Consider the following 26,701-nt stretch of genomic DNA (forward strand, 5'->3'; position numbering starts at 1 on the left):
TTTAGTTTGAATGACGTTAAAGGGAAGTGCGGTGTACATTTTTCATATATATTCTTATTTTTTTTAATTAAAATATGTTAAAGTTTAATTAAGACACTTATTTTTAAATTTATATTAAATACAAACGATTTACTCATATCTTTAGAAATTATATTAATTATTATGACATCTAGTTATAACAACTAGGGAGGATACTATACCATTAGTTAGATAAAAAATTAAATGGAAGAAATCTCAAAAATCAAAAAATACCAACCGAGTAACTAAATTCTCTGTTCTGTAGTGATTCTGTATTCTGTAGTGATTTAATTAGAAAATGTTTATTTTTAATTATTATTGAAGTGAAACTTCTTTATCGACGTGTGTGACAAATTTGATAGCGAATCGTCACGATATTCGGTTACACGCCATGTTGTTTTTGTTTTAGGTACTCACAACTGACAACTCTGTCATTTAAAGTTTATTTTAAATCCAAGATGGCCGCCGCGCAAAATTATGATTTCATTACATTAAGGATATACGAGGTTCTCAAGGGTGCAGAGAATGCATTTGGGGAAGAAGTATAATCGCGGCGAATTTTTTCTATAATTTGAATAATAAATAATTATTAATAGCAGGATCAATCTACCAGTGCATGCCTCCAGATTCGTCTGGAATAAACAGATGGAGTAAAAACTAAATTTATAATTAATATATTGGTATAAATACCAAGAAAACATTCTGTTGAATTTCTTAAAGACAGGTCAAGTCCGAGTCACACTTACACACGTATGGTTCTCTACCACCGTATAAGATCCCTATAGCACTGTGTAATTTTAAAGTTTTATTTATTTGAAAGAAAGAAAGAAAAACTTCTTATTGACGTCATTATACATTCTGATAATAGTTCTTAAAGTAATACTAGTCTAATTATGATCTAATGACGCCAATGGGCTCCCAACTCAGCATAGTTGTGGTTTCGAAAGAATCCACAACACTGGTCTTCCGTGGAAACCCAGAGAGCGCTACTAACGCACAGTCCTGTCACACGAAGGTGTACAAACTATTAATTCTCTATGAGCACAAAACACAAAAAATAGTGAAACTCTGATCTAAAATTAAAGCTAACAAAAAAATCAAAACAATTAAACTAGATTTAAACTTTCCATTGCCACACAAAACAAAAAAAAAAATTTTTTAATATTTTAAATTGATTTTTGGACATTAATAAGATATTCCTATTATATTTAATTAAATTGCGTTACATGCGACTTAGTTACTAAACAAAATTGTAGTACTAAATAATTATCACATGCACCTCGTAAGGCATAGAGCAATGAACAACAGAGGCGCAGACATTCAATTATTTTTTTCCTCTAAGTATTCATTAATAGAATAATAACTTTTTACCAAAAGTAATTTTTCAAAGATTTTTTTTTTTTAATATTGGTTTTAAGTGTTCTGGTAACTTATCATAAATTTTAACTGACATTCGGTAGGGACCGGAACTGTATAACGTTAATTTAGATTTAATTTGTAAAAGATTATTTTTATAGCGAGGTGTTGTGCCGGGGCACGTCTATGATTTTAGTGTAAAGATTTGGGTGTTTACCTACAAACTTACAAATTTAAGTGATAACTTCTTCTGGAATGGTAAGCCGATTCGTAACGTAACACGTTACACACAAAATCTATTAGTATTAAAAACTAAAATTGGAAAGTGAATATTGTATGTCAATGTGTGCGTTCGCTAGTGTTTTGATATTCACAATACTAAGGAGCCAATTAATATCAAGCGTGGCTGACTTTTTACGACTTGTTCATCAAAATCGGTTACAGTCATAATAGATTCGCTTATCATTTCTATCTCGCTGTACATCCCTGTTAGTGGTGTATTTCTCTCTAGTCCGTTTTGTGGTCTATATATCGAGGGTATTCTGGCAGAACTGAATAAGTGCACTTTATGCAATAATGAGAAAAACGCACTTAAAGTTATAGTTAAACGTAGAAGTGTAATATAAATATCATAATAGTTATTATAGTTGGAAATGTTATCTAACAAGTATCAAATACATTAATTTTATGCACGGACTAGTGAAAAAATAAGGACTCCGTGCCACCTTACATAACAGTGTAGCACCAAAACAAGCCGATTAACGTGTAAATACATAGCCCCACGCACACACTTACCCCCTTATTCATAGTGGTCCGCTAACTTTAAACAGCCGCTAAGGAGTGTTTTTTCTCATTCTGACTTAGGTCAACAGAAGAAGACAGAGTGACAATTAGCAATGCTTTAAGTTAGAAGACTATTATGAATAAGGGGGTTTCACTAATACAGGCCGATAGGCGGCCATTATGAGAATTGTCATAGTCTGTGACAGATCAGTTTGCGTCTCAATAAAATATTTAAAAAATGCCGTCGTGCGTTGTGATATAGTGTAAAAACGATACGATATAAGTATTTGTGGCCATATATGATTATTTAAGGGAGAAAAAATTGTGTAACTAGTATCCCCCGTAACCGCACACACACTAGCATAACGGTGCTTCACTTGCTCATATCACGGCTAATATCGTCTATAAATCCTTAAAACACCAAATATACCTGTCATACTAACAAGAGATCACTATATCACCGTAACTCAGTATGTGTTAAAAAACTAAAATAATCTTATATTTAAGTGAGCAATAAACAGAATTATTCGAGGTTGTCTGTTTTTACTTTAGCAGGATTTTTACTCCAGTGACGGTGACAGTAAACAACAAACATTGTTTTAATGATTGGGCAACAATGGGTATCCACAAAACTCGTAAACGCTTATATGACCTTTATTATGAGAAACATTACAATAATAGCGAAGAATTTAAAATACTTATATGTAAAAAAATACTCTAAGCTCTTTAAAGTAGTTTGTCTTCCTCGCCACACAAAACGTTTTACTCTTCAATATCTTAAGGAACACTATTCAACGTTTTTAAATTTTTACACCAAGGCTCCAATCCCTCCGGTATTATATTCTTATTAATCAAATACATTAACGGCCGTTCCCAATATTCTGTCTATGTCATACTAGAGATAAAAATCGTAACTATAGTTGACTTTTCAGTCTCAATAAACTTATCGACGGTAACTCACCTTATCCGCACACGCTGTCTGTCAATGGGACGACGTACAGCTTACCAGTGATAGAAGTTTGTATGGAAATTGCAATTAACGCGTCCCAATATGAGGCGATAAGAATGACTTATCGGGTATATTGGGACAGCTTCAGATTATTGACAGCTAATTACTGACAGTAGAAGGTAGTAATTTATCTGTATCTGTAGATAGTATATTGGTAACGGCCGTAAGTAAATCCATTTTTTTGGCCTTAGATAATATATAGTCTATGGTGTAAACAATAACAACGTTATCATTAAATTGTTCAACCAGCTGACATAACTATGTGTAGGTAATTACCCAAACCCATGTGACTTCTGCTAAGTTTATTTCAATTACAAGATTACAGTAATATAGTGGCTGATCTAATCGCTTAAATTACGACACACCTATGAAAATGGGCAGGGCGAGGGTCATTTTAGTTGGTTTTCTTAAGTGTACACTAGACGACGGCTCGAATTCGTCGCACCAACATCATGCGCGAAAGTGATACTCGCTGTCAAGTGCAGTAAGAAGCTTAACCGCTCAGACACACACTGGTATAATAAATCTTCAATATATATATATATATATATATATATATATATATATATATATATAATGAAAATGGTCTTTGTTTGAGGCTCAACAATGCCTAAACCACTGATCGTATCGACATGAAACTACCAACATTCGATGCGAAATTTATCCTAGCAAGCTGATCTGTCACATTCGATGACAATTCTCATAATGGCCGCCTATCGGCCTGTAGTAGTGTAAGTGTGTGCGTGCGACTATGTATTTACACGTTAATCGGCTTGTTTAGGTGCTACACTGTTATGTATGGTGACACGGAGTCCTTATTTTTTTATTAGTCCGTGGGCTTATGGCTCCTTATTTTTTAATTTCAACGTTCCTTCCTTTTAAAATTGGCCCAGCGATGCGGGCGGGAACGGCTAGGCTTCTATATATATATATATATATAATGAAAATGTTCATTGTTTGAGTCTCTTTCAAGCCTAAACCACTGATCGTATCGACATGAAACTACCACCATTCGATGCGAAATATCCTTGTCTTTATAAATGAAAATAAAATAAATAAATTATCCTAGATGGTTTATGGCTACTTATTTTTGAAATTCCAACATTCCTTCATTAATTTATTTACTTTTAAAATTCGCTCAGCGAAGCGGGCTAATGTTTTATAACGAAAACGAGGGTTGGATTGGAGACGGAAAAATGTGATCTTAGTTCAGAGCACAAGTGGTCTGCTTTGAATGACTCTGAGAAGGAAGACATCAATTTCAACGCTTGGAATAGTATTACTGACTCTTACTATCAGCTGAAAAACCCGCATTTGCTGTTCTTTCCCTTTGCGGTTCTACATATATGCAAACAATCTTTATCAAGCGTGAACATTGTCAGGAGTTAACTGATAAGTCGTCTTATTGACGAGAACTTGAATCATGCTTACATAACATTAAAAACAATAACATACAACCCTGACTTACTCATACTTTCCATGGAGATGCAAGCAAATTTAGTTTAATTTAGTATACTACTTATTCAGTGTTATAAAAAATTACTAAACAAGCAGATTTGGCTCTCAATTTTTTTACTGTTTTAATGTTCATAATTTGCTCTTTGGCTAATAAGTTTGCCGACCACTGTCATCAGTGATCTAGCGAATAAATAATCTAAGCCTTAGCCGTTAATTTTGATATGCTTGTTTCGTTATAAGAAAAAGCCAAATAAATACGTACTAACTGCGTAATTCAATTGAGTTACGTTCATGATAACATGCGACATCTGATTACATAGAAAAGTATATAATATTTCATTTTTGAAAATCAAAAGATGAAAATATCCGGCTCTACATTTATACAAAGAATTTGTAAATCATTTCTTTTTCTATCAAAACAAATAAAATGGATAGCTGAAAGTTTTGGTAATAAATTGATATCACCAGTGGGAGGCTCCTTTGCACCGGATGCCGGCTAAATTATGGGTACCACAACGGCGCCTATTACTGCCGTGAAGCAGTAATGTGTAAACATTGCTTTGTTTCGGTCTGAAGGACGTCCTAGCTAGTGAAATTACTGGGCAAACGAGAGTTGACATCATATGTCTCAAGGTGACATTACTTTGTTTCGGTCTGAAGGACGTCGTAGCTAGTGAAATTACTGGGTAAACGAGAGTTGACATCATATGTCTCAAGGTGACGAGCGCAGTTGAAGTGCCACTCAGAATTTTTTTGGTTTTTCAATAATCTTGAGCGGCACTGCATTGCAATGGGCAGGTCGTATCAATTACCATCAGCTGAACGTCCTGCTTGTCTCATCCCTTAATTTCATAAACAAAACATACTATATAAATATATTAATTACTCATTAAATGGTGTTTGTACGTTCAAATTCCGATATATTGACTTGAATTAAATAACACTTTATAAGTGCATTTGAATACCTATATCATGTGGACTTGGTCAGTTGCTTGACAACAAGATTATATAGAAATAACGGGGCGTACTACCACCTGCAGTTCAATCAATATCATTATTGGGTTGGGTGTCGCCTGTCTACTTAGCAGACATCTATTACGAGTTGATTAATACCGTGAACGCATTATGATACAGTTTGTGTTCTGGTCAGCTGATTGTAAGTCTTTTTGCAGCCCATTTTGTTTTTATAATAATAAGGGACGAGACGAGCAGGACGTACGGCTAATGGTAATTGATAAGTCCTGCCCATTACAATGCAGTGTTGTTCAGGATTCCAGAAAATTCTGAGCGGCACTACAATTACGCTCGCCACCTTGAGACATAAGATGTTAAATCTCGTTTGCCTAGTAATTTCACTAGCTACGGCGCCCTTCAGACCGAAGCACAGTAATAATTCTTAAAATATTTGCACCATTTCTCATCATCAATATTTAAAACTCGTTTTTTTTGGGGTTAGTTATTAGTTATCATTAATTAAAATAGCACAACTTCAGTATTAACTCGACAACACGGTAATCGACGACTACGACACTGTAGGCGCGTGCGTAAAGAGGGGGGAGATGCTTCCGCTCTTTACTCCAGGCCCCGACTGAATACAATCAGCCGGGCGCGCTAACTTTTAATTCATAGTAATTGAACCTCAATATTCAATAGCTCTACAGATGATTTCCGGCTTATAATAAACCATTTATCGATAGTTGACAACAGCAGCCGGCACGCACGACGCGACGATGGTACGGTAGCAGATCGCAGCGCGGCCGCGCCGCCAGCTGCGTGAATAATATGGAGAGCGCGGTAGGTGCGGGGACAACATCTCGGCCGTTAGCAGATACAACACCCTTAATATCCATTCAAACATTCATATACCTATTTTGTATATGATGTTTGCATCGTTCGGGATTTGAAATTGCTTAGACGTCAGCGTCAGTGATCACTTGTCTATAAGCTCGTCAATATGGTTGCCTGATAAGCTTTAGAGGAATTTAACAAAGTACGTACTACGCAGAGCAGCTCGAATTGTCAGGGACCCAGAGCTCTGTGAACGGCTGGATTACTTGGCGTTGCGTAGAGACGTCGCTTCATTGTGTGTCTTTTATCCGCATGTATCACGGGGAGTGTTCCGAAGAGCTGTTTAACCTGATTCCTGCCGCCGAATTCCACTTTCGCACGACACGCCACAAGTTAGGGTATAATCCGTACCATCTGGATGTGTGGTGGTCCTCCACAGTGCGGTTTTCAAGGAGCTTCCTTTCACGCACTACAAAGCTGTGGAATGAGCTTCCTCGTGCAATGTTTCCGGGACGCTACGACATGGGTACCTTCAAAAAATGCCCGTACACTTTCCTTAAAGGCCGACAACGCTCCTGTGATTCCAAAAAACTGTAAAGACTTCCAGACTCCAAAGTACGATAACTTCCAAGTACGCTTAAAAACCAACCGCTAGACCATTCAATACAAATAATATAAGATATACATAAATACCCAAGGTCCTGTTATAAACTGAATATTATTTAGCGGAAAAGTAAATTATAAAACATGATTATTTATATAAACAACGTCTACACAGAATCTGTTTAATTTCATGCTCGTATCATTTCTGTAACACACTGTAAGGTGGAATTTAGCTTCACCAGAGCTACTCACACAAATTCAAATTCAAGAGAAAACATCCAATTTAATATAGATACTGAGAGAAACTTCTGATAAGTACAAAGTATTTAGTCTTTATCTTTCAAGAAGATGGCCAAATCCTAAGCTATTAGGAAGACCTTGATTGAAACTAAAACCGCAAAATACTGACAGGATGAAAGAGAGGTTCATATATTTAAAGCGACGAGACGAGCAGGACATTCAGCTGAAGATAATTGATACGCCCTACCCATTAGAATGCAGTGCCGCTCAGGATTCTTGATAAACCCAAAAATTCTGAGCGGCACTACAATTACGCTCGTCACCTTGAGACATAAGATGTTAAGTCTCGTTTGCCCAGTAATTTCACTAGATATTGGCGACCGAAACAAAGATGAATAATGTTTACACATTACTGCTTCACGGCAGAAATAGGCGCCGTTTTGGTACCCATAATCTAGCCGGCTTCCTGTGCAAAGGAGCCTCCCACTGGTAAACGTGGTGGTATAATGAAAAGTGACCGTCGCTACTGTGCAGTGCTGCTCAGTGATTTTTGACTCAAAATTCTTAGCAGCATTGCGATTTTTATCTAACTTTGAGACATAAGATGAAAAAGTCTCAGGACCCCGGTTATTTTACTAACTTCGGCATCCTTCAAACAAAAAAATACAAGAATGCCTGCACATTCAACCAGTGGGAGGCTCCTTTGTACAATATGCCGGATATATTATGGGTACCACAACGGCGCCTATTTCTGCCGTGAAGCAGTAATGTGTAAGCATTACTGTGTTTCGGTCTGAAGGGCGCCGTAGCTAGTGAAATTACTGGGTAAATGAGACTTAGCATCTTATGCCTCAAGGTGACGAGCGCAATTGTAGTACCGCTCAGAGTTTTTGGGTTTTTCGAGAATCGAGAATCCTAAGCGGCACTGCATTGTAACGCGCAGCGCGTATCAATTAAATTCAGTATATATCTTGGCTTAACCATATGACAATATAATTATATTTAATTTAGTGGGACGTGCACTTGCGCTGGCTACCTCGCCTACAGTGAGGGGGCCCGCCCATCCGTTTGCTCTGCTGCAAATCGCGCCTTTCAAACTTCAACGGAACCAACCATAATTTTTTTAAATTAAAATGCTCAGGGCACGATTTACAAACCATTAACTTCAACTAATACCTATGTATCCATCCCTTTCTGTGATATTAAATACATAAAGTCTTGTGCTAAGCGCCATCTAGTGTCAATAACATTATACAACTACAACACAATCGAAAAGCGTTAGGAACTAAGTAAAAATTATTGGTGTTTGTTCTTACTGCTCACCACTGTCGCTCGTCCACTGACCTCTACTATTTACGACTGGACTGGCGGGTATCAAAGTGCTTTTAGGCCTGTTTGATGTTCGGCATTTTGGCGCTGTTGGCCATGTAGCGAGAGTCGGCGGTACTAAAACCAGTATTGACAACCTCAGCTAAGCAAACATCGATAGGAAAACCATTTACAAAAAAAATGTGAATTTTATTTCGTTGATCCCTGAAGTATAAATAACACGGAAAACGACCGAAATTAATTCAAAATGCAAAAAACTTCAGAGTATTATACGGATCCCTCGCAGCCATTTGTATTATACGTCAAAATTAGTTCTCTGGACACTCGCGAGTGGCGCTTCAAATAGGCACAAATAAATTGCTGTCAAACATATGGAACAGCCTGTCCAGTGGTATTTATACAGGTCAGTACGCTCGTCCTATGCGCTTTACGGTAGTTTCATTAATAGAATATTTGACATTTAACTGTAAAATAGCACTTAGACTGCAAATATAGCATCTGTTTCGCCGTTACAAATTGTCCTGAAAATTATGCAGGTAAGAGTACTACTGTTTAATGTTGAATTGTAAAAGTCGTGGCGTGCAAATTGTTAATTATTCTGTTTCGAATAACAATACAATACCTATCCATAAAGAATCTTATGAATAAAAATCGTGCAACCCGCAGCACTTCACGTCAAATCTTACATATACTACAAATTAACAATAAAACAAAATATATTAAATTATGAACAGCTTCTAAGATTTTACTCGTGAACGGTGTTGCGGGAATTGGTTTTCCTGACATCGGGAACTTAGCCTAATGTGGATAGAATTTTATCTCACCCACCAATGGGAGGCTCCTTTGCACAGGATGCGGGCTAGATTATGGGCACCACAACGGCACCTATTTCTGCCGTAAAGTAGTAATGTGTAAACTTTACTGTTTTTCGATCTGAAGGGCGCCGTAGCTAGTGAAAATACTGGGCAAATGAGACTTAACATCTTATGTCTCATGGTGACGAGCGCAATTTAGTGCCACTTAGAATTTTTGGGCTTTTCAAGAATCCTGAGCGGCACCTGCATATAAAACATTTTTATCAAGTCATCATCACTTCAGCCGGAAGACGTCCACTGCTGGACAAAAGCCTTCCCCAAAGATCGCCATGACGATCGGTCCTGCGAGCCCCCATCCAACGATGATAACACATAATTATTTTTATTTCCAATTTTTGTTTTGTAGGGACATATTCTCTATGAGAGAATTTACAGTTCTGCTGTGTAATAATTTCATAATAACAACAGGGAGCATATTTTACGAAATGATTCTTGATGTTATGAAATATTACTGACAAATTCATAAATAAAAGTATTTTATTTATTATGTACAGAACAACGTCTGTCGGGTCAGCTAGTGTCTTTATATATAAACAAATTTGGTGCACATTGTTTGTAGCGTGATGTAAAACAAGTAATTCCAAATTTTATTTTTGTACTAGGCGAGGTTTTCCCAACACTTTAGGCAAAAAGCGCTCGAACGTATATCTATAGCATTAGATATACGTTCGGCGTGGACATGGAATGGTCACGAACCGAGCGGTGCGGGGCAGCGACCCCCACCCCGGAAGGACCGCGTAATATTTTATAAAACTTACAGTTGCGCAAGAGTACGAAATGTTGTGATATTTTTATGCATTTTGAAGTGAAGCTTCTTTAGGCGCATGAGGATATTTTTTTTTACAAATGAAACGGAATAAAGCGTCACGGAAATTTGAGACGTTTTTGTTCAAGAAGAGGCGGAGGTTTTTGTTCAAGGATGAGAGAGATTGACACCGATTGAGGACGAGTATTTCAGTGCAGAGAACGAATTTGTCATCATTTTAGAAATCCAAGATGGCCGCCGCGCAAGTTTATGATTTCAACAATATAGATATCGAATCCGAGGTTCTCGAGGGTGCAGAGAACGAAATTGGGATCAGTTTTTGAAATCCAATATGTTTCTATGACAGAGAAGACCAGGAAGCAACGAAATAATTGTTGATTGAAATTCTAGAAATTAAAAAAAAAATTAAAAGATTTTAAATTTTGAGAAAATAAATGCCTTTTATGCCTTTTAATGTATGTACAGCGAAGTCTAGTCTTCTATCTAGTATTATATTTATAAGAGATTTCCACCTATGTACTTGAAATTTGGTAGGAATATTCCTTTCATTAACGCGAGTGTTACACATTTAAATGAAACACTTTTAAAGAATTAAAACGCGTGTAGTTGTTACTGTGATTTTTGCAAAAAAGTAACATTTATATTTTATTTTAGCTAACCCGACGTTTCAAGACCCTTCCAGATTTCGTTTTCAGGGGGAATCCCCGGGGAGGTATTTATTGTTTTATTTAAATATTCCTTTCGTCTAGTAAAGGTCGGCTAAGAACTGATTTTAACGAAATTTCACCTGCAAGGGGATTGCGGGAGGATAATTAAATAGTGTTTTTTTTAATATAGCACTTATATGTATAAAACTTGGCCAGATAGACTATATATTATCACGCTATAAATCAAATCAAATCAAAATCACTCTAATCATGTAGGTCACGTAAATGACACTTATGAATGTCAAAAAAATTTCTTTACCATTTGAATTTACCGCCACTTGGTAAAGGGTTGAGCTAATGAGAAGAAGTGGCAAGAAACTCGTCGTTTTACAAATAATTTTAATTACAATAAATCTGAAGTGATGCAACAAAGTACTCAATGCTTTACACTTACGTATCTTATTTTCATAGTCATATGGCCATAATATTTTTGCTGATTATAGCATCCACGTGGACGAAGCTGCGGGCAGCAGCTAGTATATTAAATACTTCATCTAATGATCAATTCACACTATGGGATTCCTAATTTATGTGTATAATTGTCATCATGTCATCATTTGCACACAATTGCTGTTCAAGTCTCTCAATATCCCAGAGACTACAGATATACTGCTATAAGCATGTCGGTGACGCGAGATTTGAGCCATCCAAAAAGTGTCTTACTAGGTATAAATATTTATATTTATTTTTTTAATTATTTATTTATCGCATGCGCCAGTCATGAGTTATGTCGGTGACGCGAACCCATAAGATTTTCACCATAAAGTGCCTCCTCCTCTCCAACTCCTAATAATATAAAAAATAAATCTACGTTTAAAAAACCTGAAAAGTATCAAGTAACTAAAAATTTAATTTAATACACTTTACCTTTAATATTAATAAAAGCTATTATTTATATGTGCTACCTATTGGTAGGTTGTAAGTCAGTGCCAAGCCCTAAACAAATTAAAACTTAATATTATATACTTACTGTAATTGCTAAGGTTGTCTGGCCACGCGTGTCTGTCCGCTTGGGTTCATCATCGAGGTAAACAATAATTTTCAAAAAAATTGTTAATAAAATGAAAACTACTGGGCCAAACTATGTAAAATTTTTATGGGAACAAATGGAATCTATTCTGCATCGAACTAAAGAAAAGTTACGTAAATTGGATCACAAAGATCACAGTAATCGGTGTACTTACATAAAAAAATACCGATCGAATTGATAACCTCCTCCTTTTTGAAGTCAGTTAAAAAGTAGCAATCATTCCTATGACTAGACGATCTAACACGTGATTTCAAATGAGGCGCTTGTATTTACAAATATAAATCGATATCTTTGAATTATTTACGGGCTTACTAACGCGCAGATTTCAATGCGAGGTGAATCACCGGTTCCTCTTAATATTATATATAATAGCATTTACTTTAGTTTTGAATTGACCGTCTGCCAGAAACTTACTCTTTCATGTTTCATACCATAACAATTAACGATGATATTATGTTTACTAATCAAATGAGACTCTCCTATTTTTGAGCTTATACAACAATATATAGCAGCTTATAATAACGTCATTGGTCACTTACATAAAAACAAAACTAAAACTAGCTAATATTTTTGTTAACAACTCAAAAAAAAATTTAAAGAAATAAATATTATGACTGTTCATTGTCGCCATGAAAATTTAATATACGTTCACAAAAATCGTCACCTTTTTGCTCTTAATAGTGATTTTCATTATTATAACACTAGAAATAAGGGATTGCTTGTAACTAATTCTAGTAGGCTTCATAAGATACATAATAGCTTTAAGGGTAAATGTATACACTTCTATAATAAAGTCCCAGCCACTGTTCAGGCATTATCTATAAATAAATTAAATTTTTTTATAAAAAAAATGGCTCTGTCGTAAATCCTATTAATCCACTGCTGAATATCTAAATGATCGGACAGCCTGGGACTAGATTGTGATTATTTTATAGCGATAAAAATGACTGTACAATATTGTATATTTTTATTGAAAAGAGCGCAAAAAAAGAATGCTGGAAAAAGTTTCTTGCGCCGCCTCTTCTCTCTCAGAGCGCCATTTGTTTCCGAAGCGGTAGTAATATCTAGTAGTTATTAGAAATGACATCAAAAATAATTTTAAAGGAATCAATTTTGAAAAAATAAATGCCTTTTTATGCCTTAACAGTTAGCATGTTAAACCGCCCAACTAAATTTGCTTAAGTGAAAACTTCCCACAAACATTAGAAGCATTATTTCATACGAACGTTGTCGATATATTTCGCCCTGGTGTTTAGTACTATATCGATATTTGTTTAAAAAAATAAGGAAAATGGTTGACCCTAAAGGCCATCCCTGCTACTTCCCGCTAATTCTATGTCTAAATGCTTCAAATTTTCTTTCGTAAACGATAACTAAAGAATGCGTTTAATCTTCAATTCATTAATCAACCGATTTTAACCGGCTTAGTGGCGATGGACGTGGTTTTGTAATATTAAGAGCTGATTAGGTTTTAGAATTGATCGGTAAAGCCGTTTAAAAATTATTCCAAAAAAAAACACTTCTAAAAAAGATCGTAGTTTTTTTTAAATTTCTTAAAATTGACCCTTCCGAATCGGTTCGTTTTACAAAATTGTATTCAAAATTTAAGTTCGGTCAAGCCCTTTCGAATGGCGCTGAAATAGATCGCGCCATTCAAAAGTTATAAGAGGTTACACACACACACACACTATACATATATACAGACGTACACCATCGCGGGAATACACAGCGAAGCTTCCTCGGACCTTAAAACGTCGAGATCTAAAGAAAACTCCATTTTCGAAAAACGGAGTAAAACAATAACTTTCCGATTTTTGAAAATTTTCAAATTTCTAAGAGTCAAAAAAGCAATATGTTATTTGAAACATATATTATCGTCTGTCAAGTTTGCTTTTTTGTTGATATTTTTTTTTCCTCTACTACATTGCCTACTGAAAATAGCCTAGTCATTGAAACTAAAATGCCGGGTTGCGTAGTAAAACTTTATAAAAATAATACTACAAACAATTCCACCTTCGCAAGACACGCTACAAGTTAGGATATCATCCCCATCATCTGGATGTGTGGCGGTCCTCCACAGTGCGGTTTTCAAGGAGCTTTCTTCCACGTACTACAAAGCTGTGGAATGAGCTTCCTTGTGCGGTGTTTCCGGAACGATACGACATGGGTACCTTCAAAAAAAGCGCGTACACCTTCCTAAAAGGCCGGCAACGCTCTTGTGATTCCTCTGGTGTTGCAAGAGAATGTGGGCGGCGGAGATCACTCAACACCAGGTGACCTGTACGCTCGTTTGTCCTCCTATTCCATAAAAAAAAACAATAATAATAAGAAAGGCACTGGGATCACCAGTCATCAGTAAGTATTTTGTATTTTATTAATTTCAATGTAAAATAACACGAAGCGTATGTTACAAAATTTGAAGGATGCCATTGAGTGTCAAGATGCCACGCACACAAGCATCTATTAGTTGCCGTAATAAAATAGTTCTTAGGTAGTGCGCTATCCAGTTGGAGCGCAGTGGAGGCCAATCCTTTATTTAAGTTTGCTAAGAAAATAATTCTGAGAAAGGCCTTTAAAGTTATCTCTAAAGGCTGTTGAACACGACGCAAAGTGATAGAAAATTGAAGTAATGTCACCAAAATGTATATTAGTATGTATGTCTATAGCTGTAACTGTACGCACCAATTGTTTTGGATGGATAAATCGCCTATCTCTGCCGTGAAGCAGTAATGTGTGAGCATTACTGTGTTTCGGTCTGAAGGGCGCCGTAGCTAGTGAAATAACTGGGCCAATGAGACTTAACATCTTATATCGTGACGAGCGCCGTTGTAGTGCCATTCAGAATTTTTGGGGTTTTTCAAGAACCCTGAGCGGCAGTGCATTGTAATGGGCAGAGCGTATTAATTACCATCAACTGAACATACAGCTTGTCTCGTCCCATTTTCATTAAAAAAATAACATAATGCATAAATGTAAATTAATATCTCAATTAAAATGTATTTATTTATACAGCCCATAACTATTATATGCATTCATTAATAAATTAAATATTATAGAATTTTTGCTTGGAGTACGGATAAGTACAAATAGTAAGCAATTTTAATTTATAATTACGTTTTTTTTTACCATTTAAAGCTTACTTGGCAGGCCTCATTGGATATATATTATTTTTGTCAATAATCTATATATGTAAAATGAATTGCTGTTCGTTAGTCTCGCTAAAACTCGAGAACGGCTGGATCGATTTGGCTAATTTTGGTCTTGAATTATTTGTGGATGTCTAGAGAAGGTTTAAAAGGTGAAGAAATAGGAAAATGCTGCTAAATAAAAATTTTGTATTTCCTTTGATGTGTCCATACATAATTTCTATGAGAGAGTTTATTGACGCACGGTCTGACAGTTCTGCTGTGAAACAATTTCATTACGACAGCAGGGTGCGTATTTTACGAAGTAATCTCTGATGTTATGATATATTATTGACAAATTCAAAAAAAAACATAATTTTATTTATTATATACAGAACAACGTCTGTCGGGTCAACTAGTTTATAAATATAAATTGTTAAGTACTAAATAATTGTTCATCATTATAACACCAGAAATAAGGGATTGCTTGTAACCAATTCTAGTAGGCTTCATAATATACATAATACCTTTAAGGGTAAATATATACACATTCGGGCATTATCTATAAATAAATTTAAATGTTTTGTTAAAAAATGTCTGTCGTACATCGTACTATTCAAGAGTTGATCAGATGACTAGATTATGATTACTTAATAGCTTTTTTTTGCTTTATAGATTTTGAAAATTTTATTATTATTACTATTTTTTTTAAGTTAGCTCTAATTCTGTGTTATTTGTTTCATTGTACTAGAACCAGCTAGTTGACTGTTACAGCTTGTTGGATTTTATAATATTTTGTTCCTCTTTTTTTTTCGTTTCTTCTGCCTCTAACTAGTATCTCTTTTTCAATCTCTAAGTGGGTCTACAATTTAAAAATAATATGTAAGTACCTCATATTGTTTAGTTTAATAATAAACCAGTGGGAGGCTCCTTTGCACAGGAAGCCGGCTAGATTATGGGTACCACAACGGCGCCTATTTCTGCCGTGAAGCAGAAATGTGTAAGCATTACTGTGTTTCGGTCTGAAGGGCGCCGTAGCTAGTGAAATTACTGGGCAAATGAGGCTTAACATGTTATGTCTCAAGGTGACGAGCGCAATTGTAGTGCCAGAATTTTTGGGTTTTTTGAGAATCCTGAGCGGCACTGCATTGTAATGGGCATGGCGTCCCTTATTATCATAAAAAAAATACAATTTTGTATTTTTATTAAAAACAGCGCAAAAAAAGAATGCTCTGAGAGTTTCTTGCGCCGCTTCTTCTATATCAGAACGCCATTTGTTTGCGAAGCGGTTGTATTGTTAGAGATGACATTAAAAAGAATTCTAAAGGAATTAATTTTGAGAAAATAAATGCCTTTTTTAGTTTTCGTGCGGCTAATTTGTGTCATAAAATATAATTAAACTTTGAACTGTATTTATTAGAATTACAATATAGAATAGAAGTGCAATACATATGGTTATGGTAACACCATAACCATTGTGCTTTATAATAAACATTACAGCTGATAATATTCAAAATAACATAAAAAGTTAAATTTTTAAATTTAGATATCGAATGCTATTTAAAATTCCATACTGATAACCAACCTAATAGATTTGAATATTAAAAAGCGAATTTGAAGGTATCTTAACAAAAATGAAATTATTTACTAAAATTAGAGAACTATTTGTATTTAAGAGTCATTGTTATAATTTATTAGATAATTGTAAATGTTAAAATTATTTATTTATTTTATTTCAATTAATTAACTTGTTTTATTTCTAACGCAGCGTATCTCGTAATGAAACTGGAGTAGGTATAAAATATTTAAACAAATCTTAACAAATATTACAGTATCTGTTACTTATCTTGTTTAGTTATGGTTATCGTAAAATCTTAAACACAATTATAAGATAAAATTGTGACTTACCGGTAGCAGAAATTAGTAATTTTTTAACGAATACATTCACACTATCACAAGTTAACAATTCCACAATATCACATCAAAATGTAACGCGTTCGTTGTAATAAATGTATTTGTAATGAGTCGATTATTTTATTATAATTTTACGTCTATTCGCGATGAGGAAAACAGCATAATACACGTGCTGACTTCGTTATGGTCTGCGCATCAGAGTCGCGAAGCCTTCGAGACGCGAATTTATAACGCGAACGCGCCCTTACATTTGTACTGTAAACATTTTTAATTACTTCAGCTGTTATTAGTTCTAGTTTTGACGAGATTTCTACCAGTTATGACAGCATGTACGCAACCCGTGCCTCAGTTCGTTTGTTCCCATGCCACACCATTACCGTTTATTTATAGTACTGTACTCAACAAGTAATATATTTTCTGTACGTCGATTCGTTAGTCGATGGTCAGATATAAAATTCAAGAGAATTTCAAAGAACAGAAATATTATACAAAATATATAGGTGGGCACTTGTGAATTTGCCCACGCAGTTTTATACAAATGATTTAAGTTTTCTTTAGTGTTAATTCTGCCAATATTTGTTTTTAAAACAATTCGACACGTGTTTCGCCCCTACACGAGGCATCCACAGGACGTGTTGTCTCGCCAAAATCTGGCACGATTATGGCCAGATTTTTTTCGTTCATCGTCATGTCATTTGTATAATTATGGATTTCCGCAAAGTAACGCCTAATTCAAAAAAAAATTCCACGCAGTTTTGTTTATGAACCGAACCGTTTTTAAGGAAACTAATGTTAAGGGGGGCTTGCCAAAATACATCAGTGAAAACCGCATTCAAACATTAGGGTACTACTTAGTACTTATACCTATTTGCCAGTGGGAGGCTCCTTTGCACAGGCTGCCGGCTAGATGGGTACCACAACGGCGCCTATTTCTGCCGTGAAGCATTTATAATAATATAATAATAATAATATTGACACACTTTTCACACAAATTATCTTGCCCCAAGTTAAGCATATATAGCCTGTGTTATGGGTTTCAAGATAATGATATATTTAATACAATATACTTACTTAAACATACATAAATTCATATAAACATACATAAATACATTTAAACATCCATGACTCGGAAACAAACATCTGTATTCATCATATAAATGCTAGCACCTACCGGGACTCGAACCCGGGGCCTCTAGCTTAGTAGGTAGGATCGCTAACCACTCGGCTATACAGGTCGTCGTACATATTTACTTATGTGTAAACATTACCGTGTTTCGGTGTGAAGGGCGCCGTAGCTAGTGAAATTACTGGGCAAATGAGATTTAACATCTTATGTCTCAAGGTGACGAGCGCAATTGTATGGCCGCTTAGAATTTTTCGATTTTTCAAAAATTCTGAGCGGCACTGCATTGTAATGGGTAGGACGTATCAATTACCATCTGAACGTCCTGCTCGTCTCGTCCCTTATTTTAATAAAAAAAGATATCGGTGTGTCTTTTTTCTGAGCCTTACAGACAAACATTTAAAAGTTTATTACTTGGCCTGCTTTCATAAACTATTGTAAGCATATCATTTATTTGTATTTTTAAATATAATTATTATTAAAAAAATATGTGAACATCAAATATCGCAAACAATTTACAATACTTAAAAAGCGAGCTGTTAAAAATTTATGACAGTCTAAAATTTTATTTATTTATTGAAAAACCAAAATTGATGTGTATACCAATAAATTTAGAGGAGTCTACCATCGATGGATTCGACTCCACCAGATTATATTATCCAAATGTACGAGTCATCATAAAAAATAATAAACAATTTGTTATGTTTTTAAAGTGACCCTCAACGAAACCCTCACTTCTGGGATTAATACAGAAATAAAATTTGAACACAACATTTTATGAACGATGACGTGGGGTTATCTGAGGTCCGAAGACAGGGTGAGGACTCGATAATCCTAAATGCCGGACGCATGCTCTACTTCTGGGAGGGCGACCAACTGTCCCAGGTTGGTGTCGGGCTCCTCGTTCACAAGTCTCTCGTCAACAACGTAACTGATGTGGGGAGCGTGTCGACTAGGGTAAGGTAGCGTACCTAATACTCAGAATTACAGAACGGTATTCGTTGAAGGTCATACAGGTTTACGCTCCGACTTCAATACACTCAGGCGAGGTCGAGGTCATGTATGAGGACATCTCAACAGCCATTCACACTCCGAAGACCCACTTAAACGTTGTCATGGGAGACTTCAACGCAAAACTGGGCAAACGTAGTGGCGATAAGTTGAGAATGGGGCAGTTTCGGTATGGAAATCGGAACGCCCGAGGCCAGAGGCTGACTTCATGGAGAACGGGATCTCTAAATGATAAACTACTTTTTCATGAAGCCAGAACAACACAAATAGACTTGAATCAGTCCCGATGGTGCCACCAAAAGTGAGATCGACTTAGCTATGTGGACCAAAAAGATACATATTCAATTATGTCTCCGTGATCAACTCAGTCAAAACTGGGAGTGATCACCGTATATTAAGAGGCACATTGAATATTAATCCAAAACTGGAGCGGTCTCGTCTGGTGAAGTCTACGCTCCGACCCGCACCCATTTAGATCCAAAACCCCGAAAACTTTCGACTCGAATTGGAAAACGGCTTCGAATGCCTCGGTGACGCATAGACGTGGACGAGTATAATAACAGGTTCATGGCCAGCCGTTCAAAGGGAAAAATCTCAGACTATACCCTGACATTGATGGATGTAAGACGCCAAATGACCCTTCAGTCCCCGGACGATGCTTCCCAGTATAGGCAGCTAAATAGACAGATCTCCAAGTCATTGACTCGCGATATACGCCGTCACAATACAGATTGTGTGAAGGCGGCTATAGAGTGTAACAAAGGCTCAAAAGTATTCGCACGAGATTTGTCTATTACGCAGAGCTAACTGACGAAGCTGAAGACCGTTGACGGCAGGGTCGTTTCGTCTAAGCCTGAACTTTTCAGGGAAGTCGAGAAGTTTTACTGACAGTTATACATGACCGCACGGGCACCTAGCTGGCGTATCCAAGACGCCAGCCTGTACAAGGCTAGTATGGCGCTAAAACAGCTTAAAAACAACAAGGCGCCGGGTGATGATGGAATTAGGATGGAGCTGAGATTCTGAGAGCTGGTGGTACCCCTGTACTTAAGACCCTCCAGAAACTATTCAATTCCGTCATCCTCGAAGGCAAAACGCCGCAAGCATGGCTCAGAAGTATAGTGGTGCTGTTTTTCAAAAAGGGCGATAAAATGCTTTTGAAGAACTATAGGCTCATATCACTTCTGAGCCATGTATATAAGCTGTTTTCTAGGGTAATTACGAATCGTCTCGTGCATAGGCTTGACAACTTCCAGCCTCCTGAACAAGCCGGATTCCGAAAAGGCTTTAGCACAATGGACTACATACATATGCTGCGCAGCTTATACAGAAGACAGAGGAGTATAACCAGCCACTATGCTTGGCGTTCGTGGACTATGAGAAAGCGTTTGATTTGATCGAGACCTGGTCGGTGCTTCAGTCTCTCCAGAGGTGCCACATTGATTACCGATATATCGAAGCGTTGAAGTGTTTGTATGGAAACGCCACCATGTCAGACCGTCTCAAGGATCTGATCTCGAACTGCAGCGGAGTCAGACAAGGCGATGTCATATCGCCCAAGCTGTTCACCGCTGCATTGGAAGATGTCTTTAAGTTTCTGGACTGGAACGGTCTGAGCATCAACATCAACGGCGAATACATCACTCACGTTCGATTCGCAGACGATATCGTAATCATGGCAGAGACCATGGAAGACTTAAGCCATATGCTCGATGGCCTCAATACAGCTTCCCAAGGAGTAGATCTTAAAAATGAACATGGACAAGACGAAGATCATGTCAAATGTCCATATCGCACCTACTCTCATAACAATTGAGAACTGTACTTTCGAAATTGTCGACGAGTACGTCTACCTCCTACCTACGAATGCTACGAGTATCTTGGACACAACGCCGCACAAACGTCTCGATACTTGAAGAGCTCAAGGTGAAAGAAATCTCATATTGATAAATGTACCTACGAGGGAAGGCTGGTAAGTAATCTACCTAACTATGAAAGAAAAGACTTTGATGGCTAGTTTTTTTTTATTTTTCTATATAGTCTCCTGCAAGTGAAATACACTTATGACATTTGCAAATAAGTGACATCATGCCGTTATAATAGTAATTTTTATTTTGCTCGTCAAAATGGTCAGTCACAGCCTCCTTCATTTCTTCGTCCGTCGAAAATCTGCGGCCCCTCAATTTTTTCTTTAAATCTTTGAATAAGAAATAGTCACAGGGAGCCAGTACTGGACTATAAGGTGGATGGTTAATTTCTGTGAAGCCGTTTTTGCTCAGGGCTGACCTCGCCGTTAAGGCTGTGTGTACAGGAGCATTTTCTTGTAAAATCAGAACACCTTTGCTGAGTTTGCCTCTCCGCTTTTCTTTGATTTGTTCACGAAGCTGGTCAAGCAAGTTTGCATAATATTCAGCATTCATTGTTGTATTTTTAGGCAAGTAATCTATCATCAAAATCCCTTCGACAAAATACGGTGGCCATTAGTTTTCCAGCCGACGGCCGAACCTTGAACTTCCTTGGCGGCTTTTCTCCTTTAAATTTCGATTGCATTGACTCTTGTTTGCTTTCCGGATCCCACTGGCGAATCCAAGTTTGTCACAGGTCACAATTCGAGAGATAGTCTCTTCTTCTTTACCTTTGACCAGGTCTAGAAATGCCTGACAACATTCTACTCGCCTTTTTTTGTCAAAGGGGGTCAACATTCTAGGGACCCAACGCGCGCTCACCTTGGACATGCCCAAATGTTCGTGAATAATTTCATGAACTCGTTCCTTGCTAATGCCCACATCTCTGGCTATCTCCCACTGCTTGATTCGCCGATCTGCAAGAATCAGGTTCTTCACCTTTTCAACATTATCTGCGGTAACAGCAGAAATTGGCCTTCCACTATGTGGGTCGTCTTCCAGGCTCTCACGGCCATGTTTAAATTGCTTCGACCAAAACTTTATGACGAATTCAGAAGGACTTGAATCACCAAACACCTTTAACATGCGCTCTCTGATCTGCGTAGGCGTATTTCCATTTCCTTCTTTACTTAGGAATTTAATCACTGCTCGATGCTCAAATTTCATCATTTTACAATTTTCTTTCGACATGGTGAAATCAAAGCCGCGCCAAAAAAACAAAAGCAAGCGAAAAAAAATAAGCGTCATAATTTTGAAAAAGGAATAAATATAGAATATGATTTTGCAGTGGCCAGTTCGATTTTCAAAACTTTCTTTAACAAAGTAGATTTTATATCAACCACCCCTCGTAATTATAGTTAAATAAGAATTTATAATGATCTGTTTTGAAAAGAGCAACCTTAGATTTTTTTGCTCGTTCCTCCCCTGGGGAAATTTGCCTTCGGAATTATGCTGTATTTTAAAAATAAATAACATATTTCGAATGTAATCTGATTAACTTACAAAATAAAATATTTTTGATTTGATTTGATTTACAAAGCCTGTGCTTCCTCAGGGCATAAAAAGAATAGGGAAGTCCTAGGCCTAAATGTCGTAAGAGGACTAAGAGCATTTATCAATGGAAGGTTCCTTTGCACAGGATACCGGCTAGATTATGGGTAACACAACGGCGCCTTTTTCTGCCGTGAAGCAGTAATGTGTAAGCATTCTTGTGTTTCGGTCTGAAGGGCGTGGCTAGTGAAATTACTGGGCAAATGAGACTTAACATCTTATGTCTCAAGGTGATGAGCGCAATTGTAGTGCCACTCAGAATTTTTGGGGTTTTTCTGAATCCTGAGCGGCACCGCATTGTAATGGGCAGGGCGTATAAATTTATCAGCTGAACGTTCTGCTCGTCTCGTCCCTTATTGTCATATAAAATTGTAGGTAGATACCTATAATGTAGGTAACACGCGCCAAATTTAAGGGCAGAGTACGTATACAATTTTTTTGGCGAGAACATAACCGCGCTGTATAAAAATCAGTCGCGCGCGCACGTTGTTGGGCGGTCGCCGATTGTGTGCTATAGTGATTAAGTCCGTGTCTAGTGCAAAAGCGGTTAAGTGTACGAGCTGTAACATAGTTATTTCGGAAGTTCTTGTTTTCATACGAAATAGACACGACGTGGTAGACAATGAAATCTTGATAAAAATCTGTCCATCACCTTTTGCTGAAGAAGAGATCGATGAAGCTAAGAAATTGTTATTTGTTTCTACGAAGACTAACCAGAAACAAGTGTCAAGACGTAAAAATAAAAAACAGAAAGACTTGGAGGATATGATTACTGTTTTTAAGACCATAGATCCCGAGCAAATACCAATGTTTGTGGCATATAACCTTCACAAATTGGCACCAGTTTGTTTTGATCACGTAGATGTGACGAAATTATTGAAGGGTTTGTTGGTTCTACAGTCTGATGTTAACGCTATCAAAAGCGATTATGTTACTAAAGAACAGTTAAAAGATAAAATTAGATGAGAGAAAATCCAAATCAATAAAGTCGAATAATTATATTAACACCAAAAGAGGAGGGTATATCGAAGAAGACTGTTCAATAGTGGATGTACCGCCGAATGTAGCCTGTGCATCGGTTCAGAGTGAACCGAGTGCCAGCTCTAAAACGATGAATCACGAACGGGTGAGCGCTGAGCCGATGTATACCTCACTCACTCTCGCCCACTCGTCGCGTTCTACGACGATACCTATCAGTGAGAACCATAGGCCGGTTTCGCGTCAACAATCGAAACAACAGACTATGGCCGAGATTGTGAGAAATGGTGAGCGGAAAGAAAATAAGAAAGATGTCGAATGGACCCTGGTGCAGAGGTCGAATCGCAGAAACCGTTTCACTGGTATGACGGGGAAAGCGATACCGCACTACCTAAAAACAATAGTTGTTCTATTATGGCACTATTAGATGCTTGTGTGTGTGGCATCTTGACACTCAATGGCGTTTTTCAAATTTTGTGACATACGTTTCGTGTTTGAAATTAATAAAATATAAAATACTTACTGATGATATGTGAACCCAGTGACTTTCTTATTTCTTGTAGTATTATTTATACAAAGTTTTACTTCGCAACCCGGCATTTTAGTTTCAATTATTAGCAAAGTTTAACAGATCATGTGGCACGTCAACGTCACAATTTCAACATTGCTGTGAGTGAGTACGCCCACTTGGGCGTAGTATTAAATGTCGCAATTTGCGACTACGCCTGCGGTACCTACTTGGAGCGTAGCTGAGACCAATCCTTAATCTGAGGCGCCTGGCTAATGAAGTTACAAAGCAACTAAGACTAATAATTTACCTCTGAAAGAGATAGTTATCGCACTGTGTCAAACTGAATTGTAAATAGTGCCTTTTCCGCCACTTTTTTGCAGTAGAAAAATCCTCCGCGGAATTAACACGAGGAACAAGCATAAACTTCATATGCCTACTACTCGGCTAAGTCGAGTTAGTCTTTTGTTGGGCGATGTATAATATGCTTTTACAACAAGATCCCAGAAAATGTTCAAAACAAAAGTACTACGATATTCAAAAGAATTGTTAAAGAACGTTTGTGTGGTAAAGGTTACTTTATATTTGAGTTACTACATAAATAACATAAATTACTTTCTTAATGATTCCACAGATTGGGAATGGAACAACCGTCAGGCTATTACATGATAAGTCTAATTGTATAATATTACTTTGTTAACATATTTTTTGATGATATAAAAAAGCCCGCTGAGTTTGTTGAGCCCGTTCTTCTCAGGTCTGAGACATTATTTTTGGAATAGGTGGTAGTTTTTGACTTTCTATAAGTGATGTCATATCCTACTTTGAAGAAAAATATTTGAATTTGAATTACTGCTAGGCGCAAAACAAAGGCGCAGCATAATACTATATGTTAACAAATTAATAATTGTTATGACTAGTGTGACAACAATTTGTGTATTATATTAGCAATATTATTATTAACAATCGTGTGTGTTAGGTTTAGTAAAATAAATAATGGCTTGTGTACGTATTATTCTAACCACTTCATAGTTTGTCAGCACACAATGATAATATTACATAAGTAATATACGCGCTATATTATTTTAATATATTCTTTAATGGAAAAAGGAGGACAAACTAGCGTACGGGTCACCTGTTGTTAAGTCATCACCGCCGCCCACAATCGCTTGCAACACCAGAGGAATCACAGTAGCGTTGCCGGCCTTTAAGGAAGGTGTACGCGGTTTTTTTGAAGTTTAGTTGAACGAAAAGTTGTGAAAAAAGATAGAAGAAGAGATGATGGTGGTGTTTGAGCATTTATCTTAATAGAATGATGAAAATGAAAAATATACATATACCTTCTTCTTCTTCTAGTGCCATCTCCTATGACAGGTTGGCGATCATTAAGGCTAACTGGATTTTGTTCACCACTGCCTTAAACAGCTATTTTGTACTCATATTGAACAACTGGCGAAGGTGGCGAAGACTTAAGCCAGGATGTTCATCTGCGGTCAGGTCTTCGTTTGCCTTTTGTCTTTTATCTAAATATACCTATCCAAGTAAAATGAACTAACCAGTGGGAGGCTCCTTTGCACAGGATGGCGGCTAGTTTATGAGTAGGTACCACAACGGCACCTAATTCTGCCGTGAAGCAGTCATGTGTAAACGTTACTGTGTTTCGGTCTGAAGGGCGCCGTAGCTAGTGAAATTAGTGGGCAAATGAGACTTAACTTAATGTCTCAAGGTGACGAGCGCAATTGTAGTACCGCTCAGAATTTTTGGGTTTTTCGTATCGTCCCGGAAACACCGCACAAGGAAGCTCATTCCACAGCTTTGCCGCCTCACATCCATATGGTGGGGATGATATGCTAACTTGTGGCGTGTCGTGCGAAGGTGGAATTCGGCGGCAGGAATCAGGTTTAACAGTCAGTGCTACTCTAGATAGTAGATAGAGATACAATAGTGGACGTTCCTCATCATTCAACAGTCATAAGTAAGAAAGAAAGAAAAGTCAAATCAATAAGGTCAAAATGATAAAAGATTTTACCCCCACATCGGAAAAGTTGAGCTTTAGTGAGAACAAGTGGTAAGACACTCTATGCCACTCTTTTTATCTATATTTACATTTTTAGCATTTTACATTATATTTCAAACAATACGTAGAGTGATGCACCAAAATTACTCAAACGTTTTGAATTACCTACTTGCGGAAGTTTAAAAATTAAAAAGAACATTACACTGTAAGTAAATAAAGGTATTATGCGATAAAAATCCCCGAAGACAGGAAGGACCAGGCACCACAAGTAGCGCCTGTTGACGAGCATGACGCATGACCCAGCCATCGCTTCCCTCACACATAATATGTTAGGGATGTAATGATTCACCACAGGACGCCGCCACGAGCAGTGCCATTTTGGCCCGGTATACGCCAAAGCGGAGAGAGAGGGGGTGAGAGGAGATAAGCCGCGAAGCTGTCAGGTTATTTCCACCGAAGTGGAGAGGAGATATGAGCTGTGCATAGCGGAGATGTGAGCTGTGAGAGCTCAGTGAAATCAGTGAAGTGATGTCTACGAAAGAAAGACGTCATTTCGTAACAAAAGTTATATTTTAACTTGCTTTAGGAAGAGGAAATAGAGGTTGAAG

The 26,701-nt window shown here is 37.0% G+C and overlaps 1 protein-coding gene across 2 annotated transcripts in view; it reads right to left on the bottom strand.

The window, feature by feature from the left end:
• LOC126980138 (bumetanide-sensitive sodium-(potassium)-chloride cotransporter) overlaps positions 1–17,340 on the bottom strand; it is a 104,005-nt gene extending 86,665 nt beyond the window's left edge. Inside the window, exon 1 of one of the 2 annotated variants that reach the window (XM_050829713.1) lies at positions 16,996–17,338. The gene's annotated coding sequence lies outside the window, so the exon portion shown is untranslated. Of the gene's footprint in view, positions 1–16,995 lie in introns of both variants that reach the window. The other variant, XM_050829714.1, reaches the window with a different exon arrangement.
• Positions 17,341–26,701: the final 9,361 nt, after the last annotated feature.

This window comes from Leptidea sinapis, chromosome 5 (genome assembly GCF_905404315.1).
Source record: "Leptidea sinapis chromosome 5, ilLepSina1.1, whole genome shotgun sequence".
NCBI classification, from domain to species: Eukaryota; Metazoa; Arthropoda; class Insecta; order Lepidoptera; family Pieridae; genus Leptidea; species Leptidea sinapis.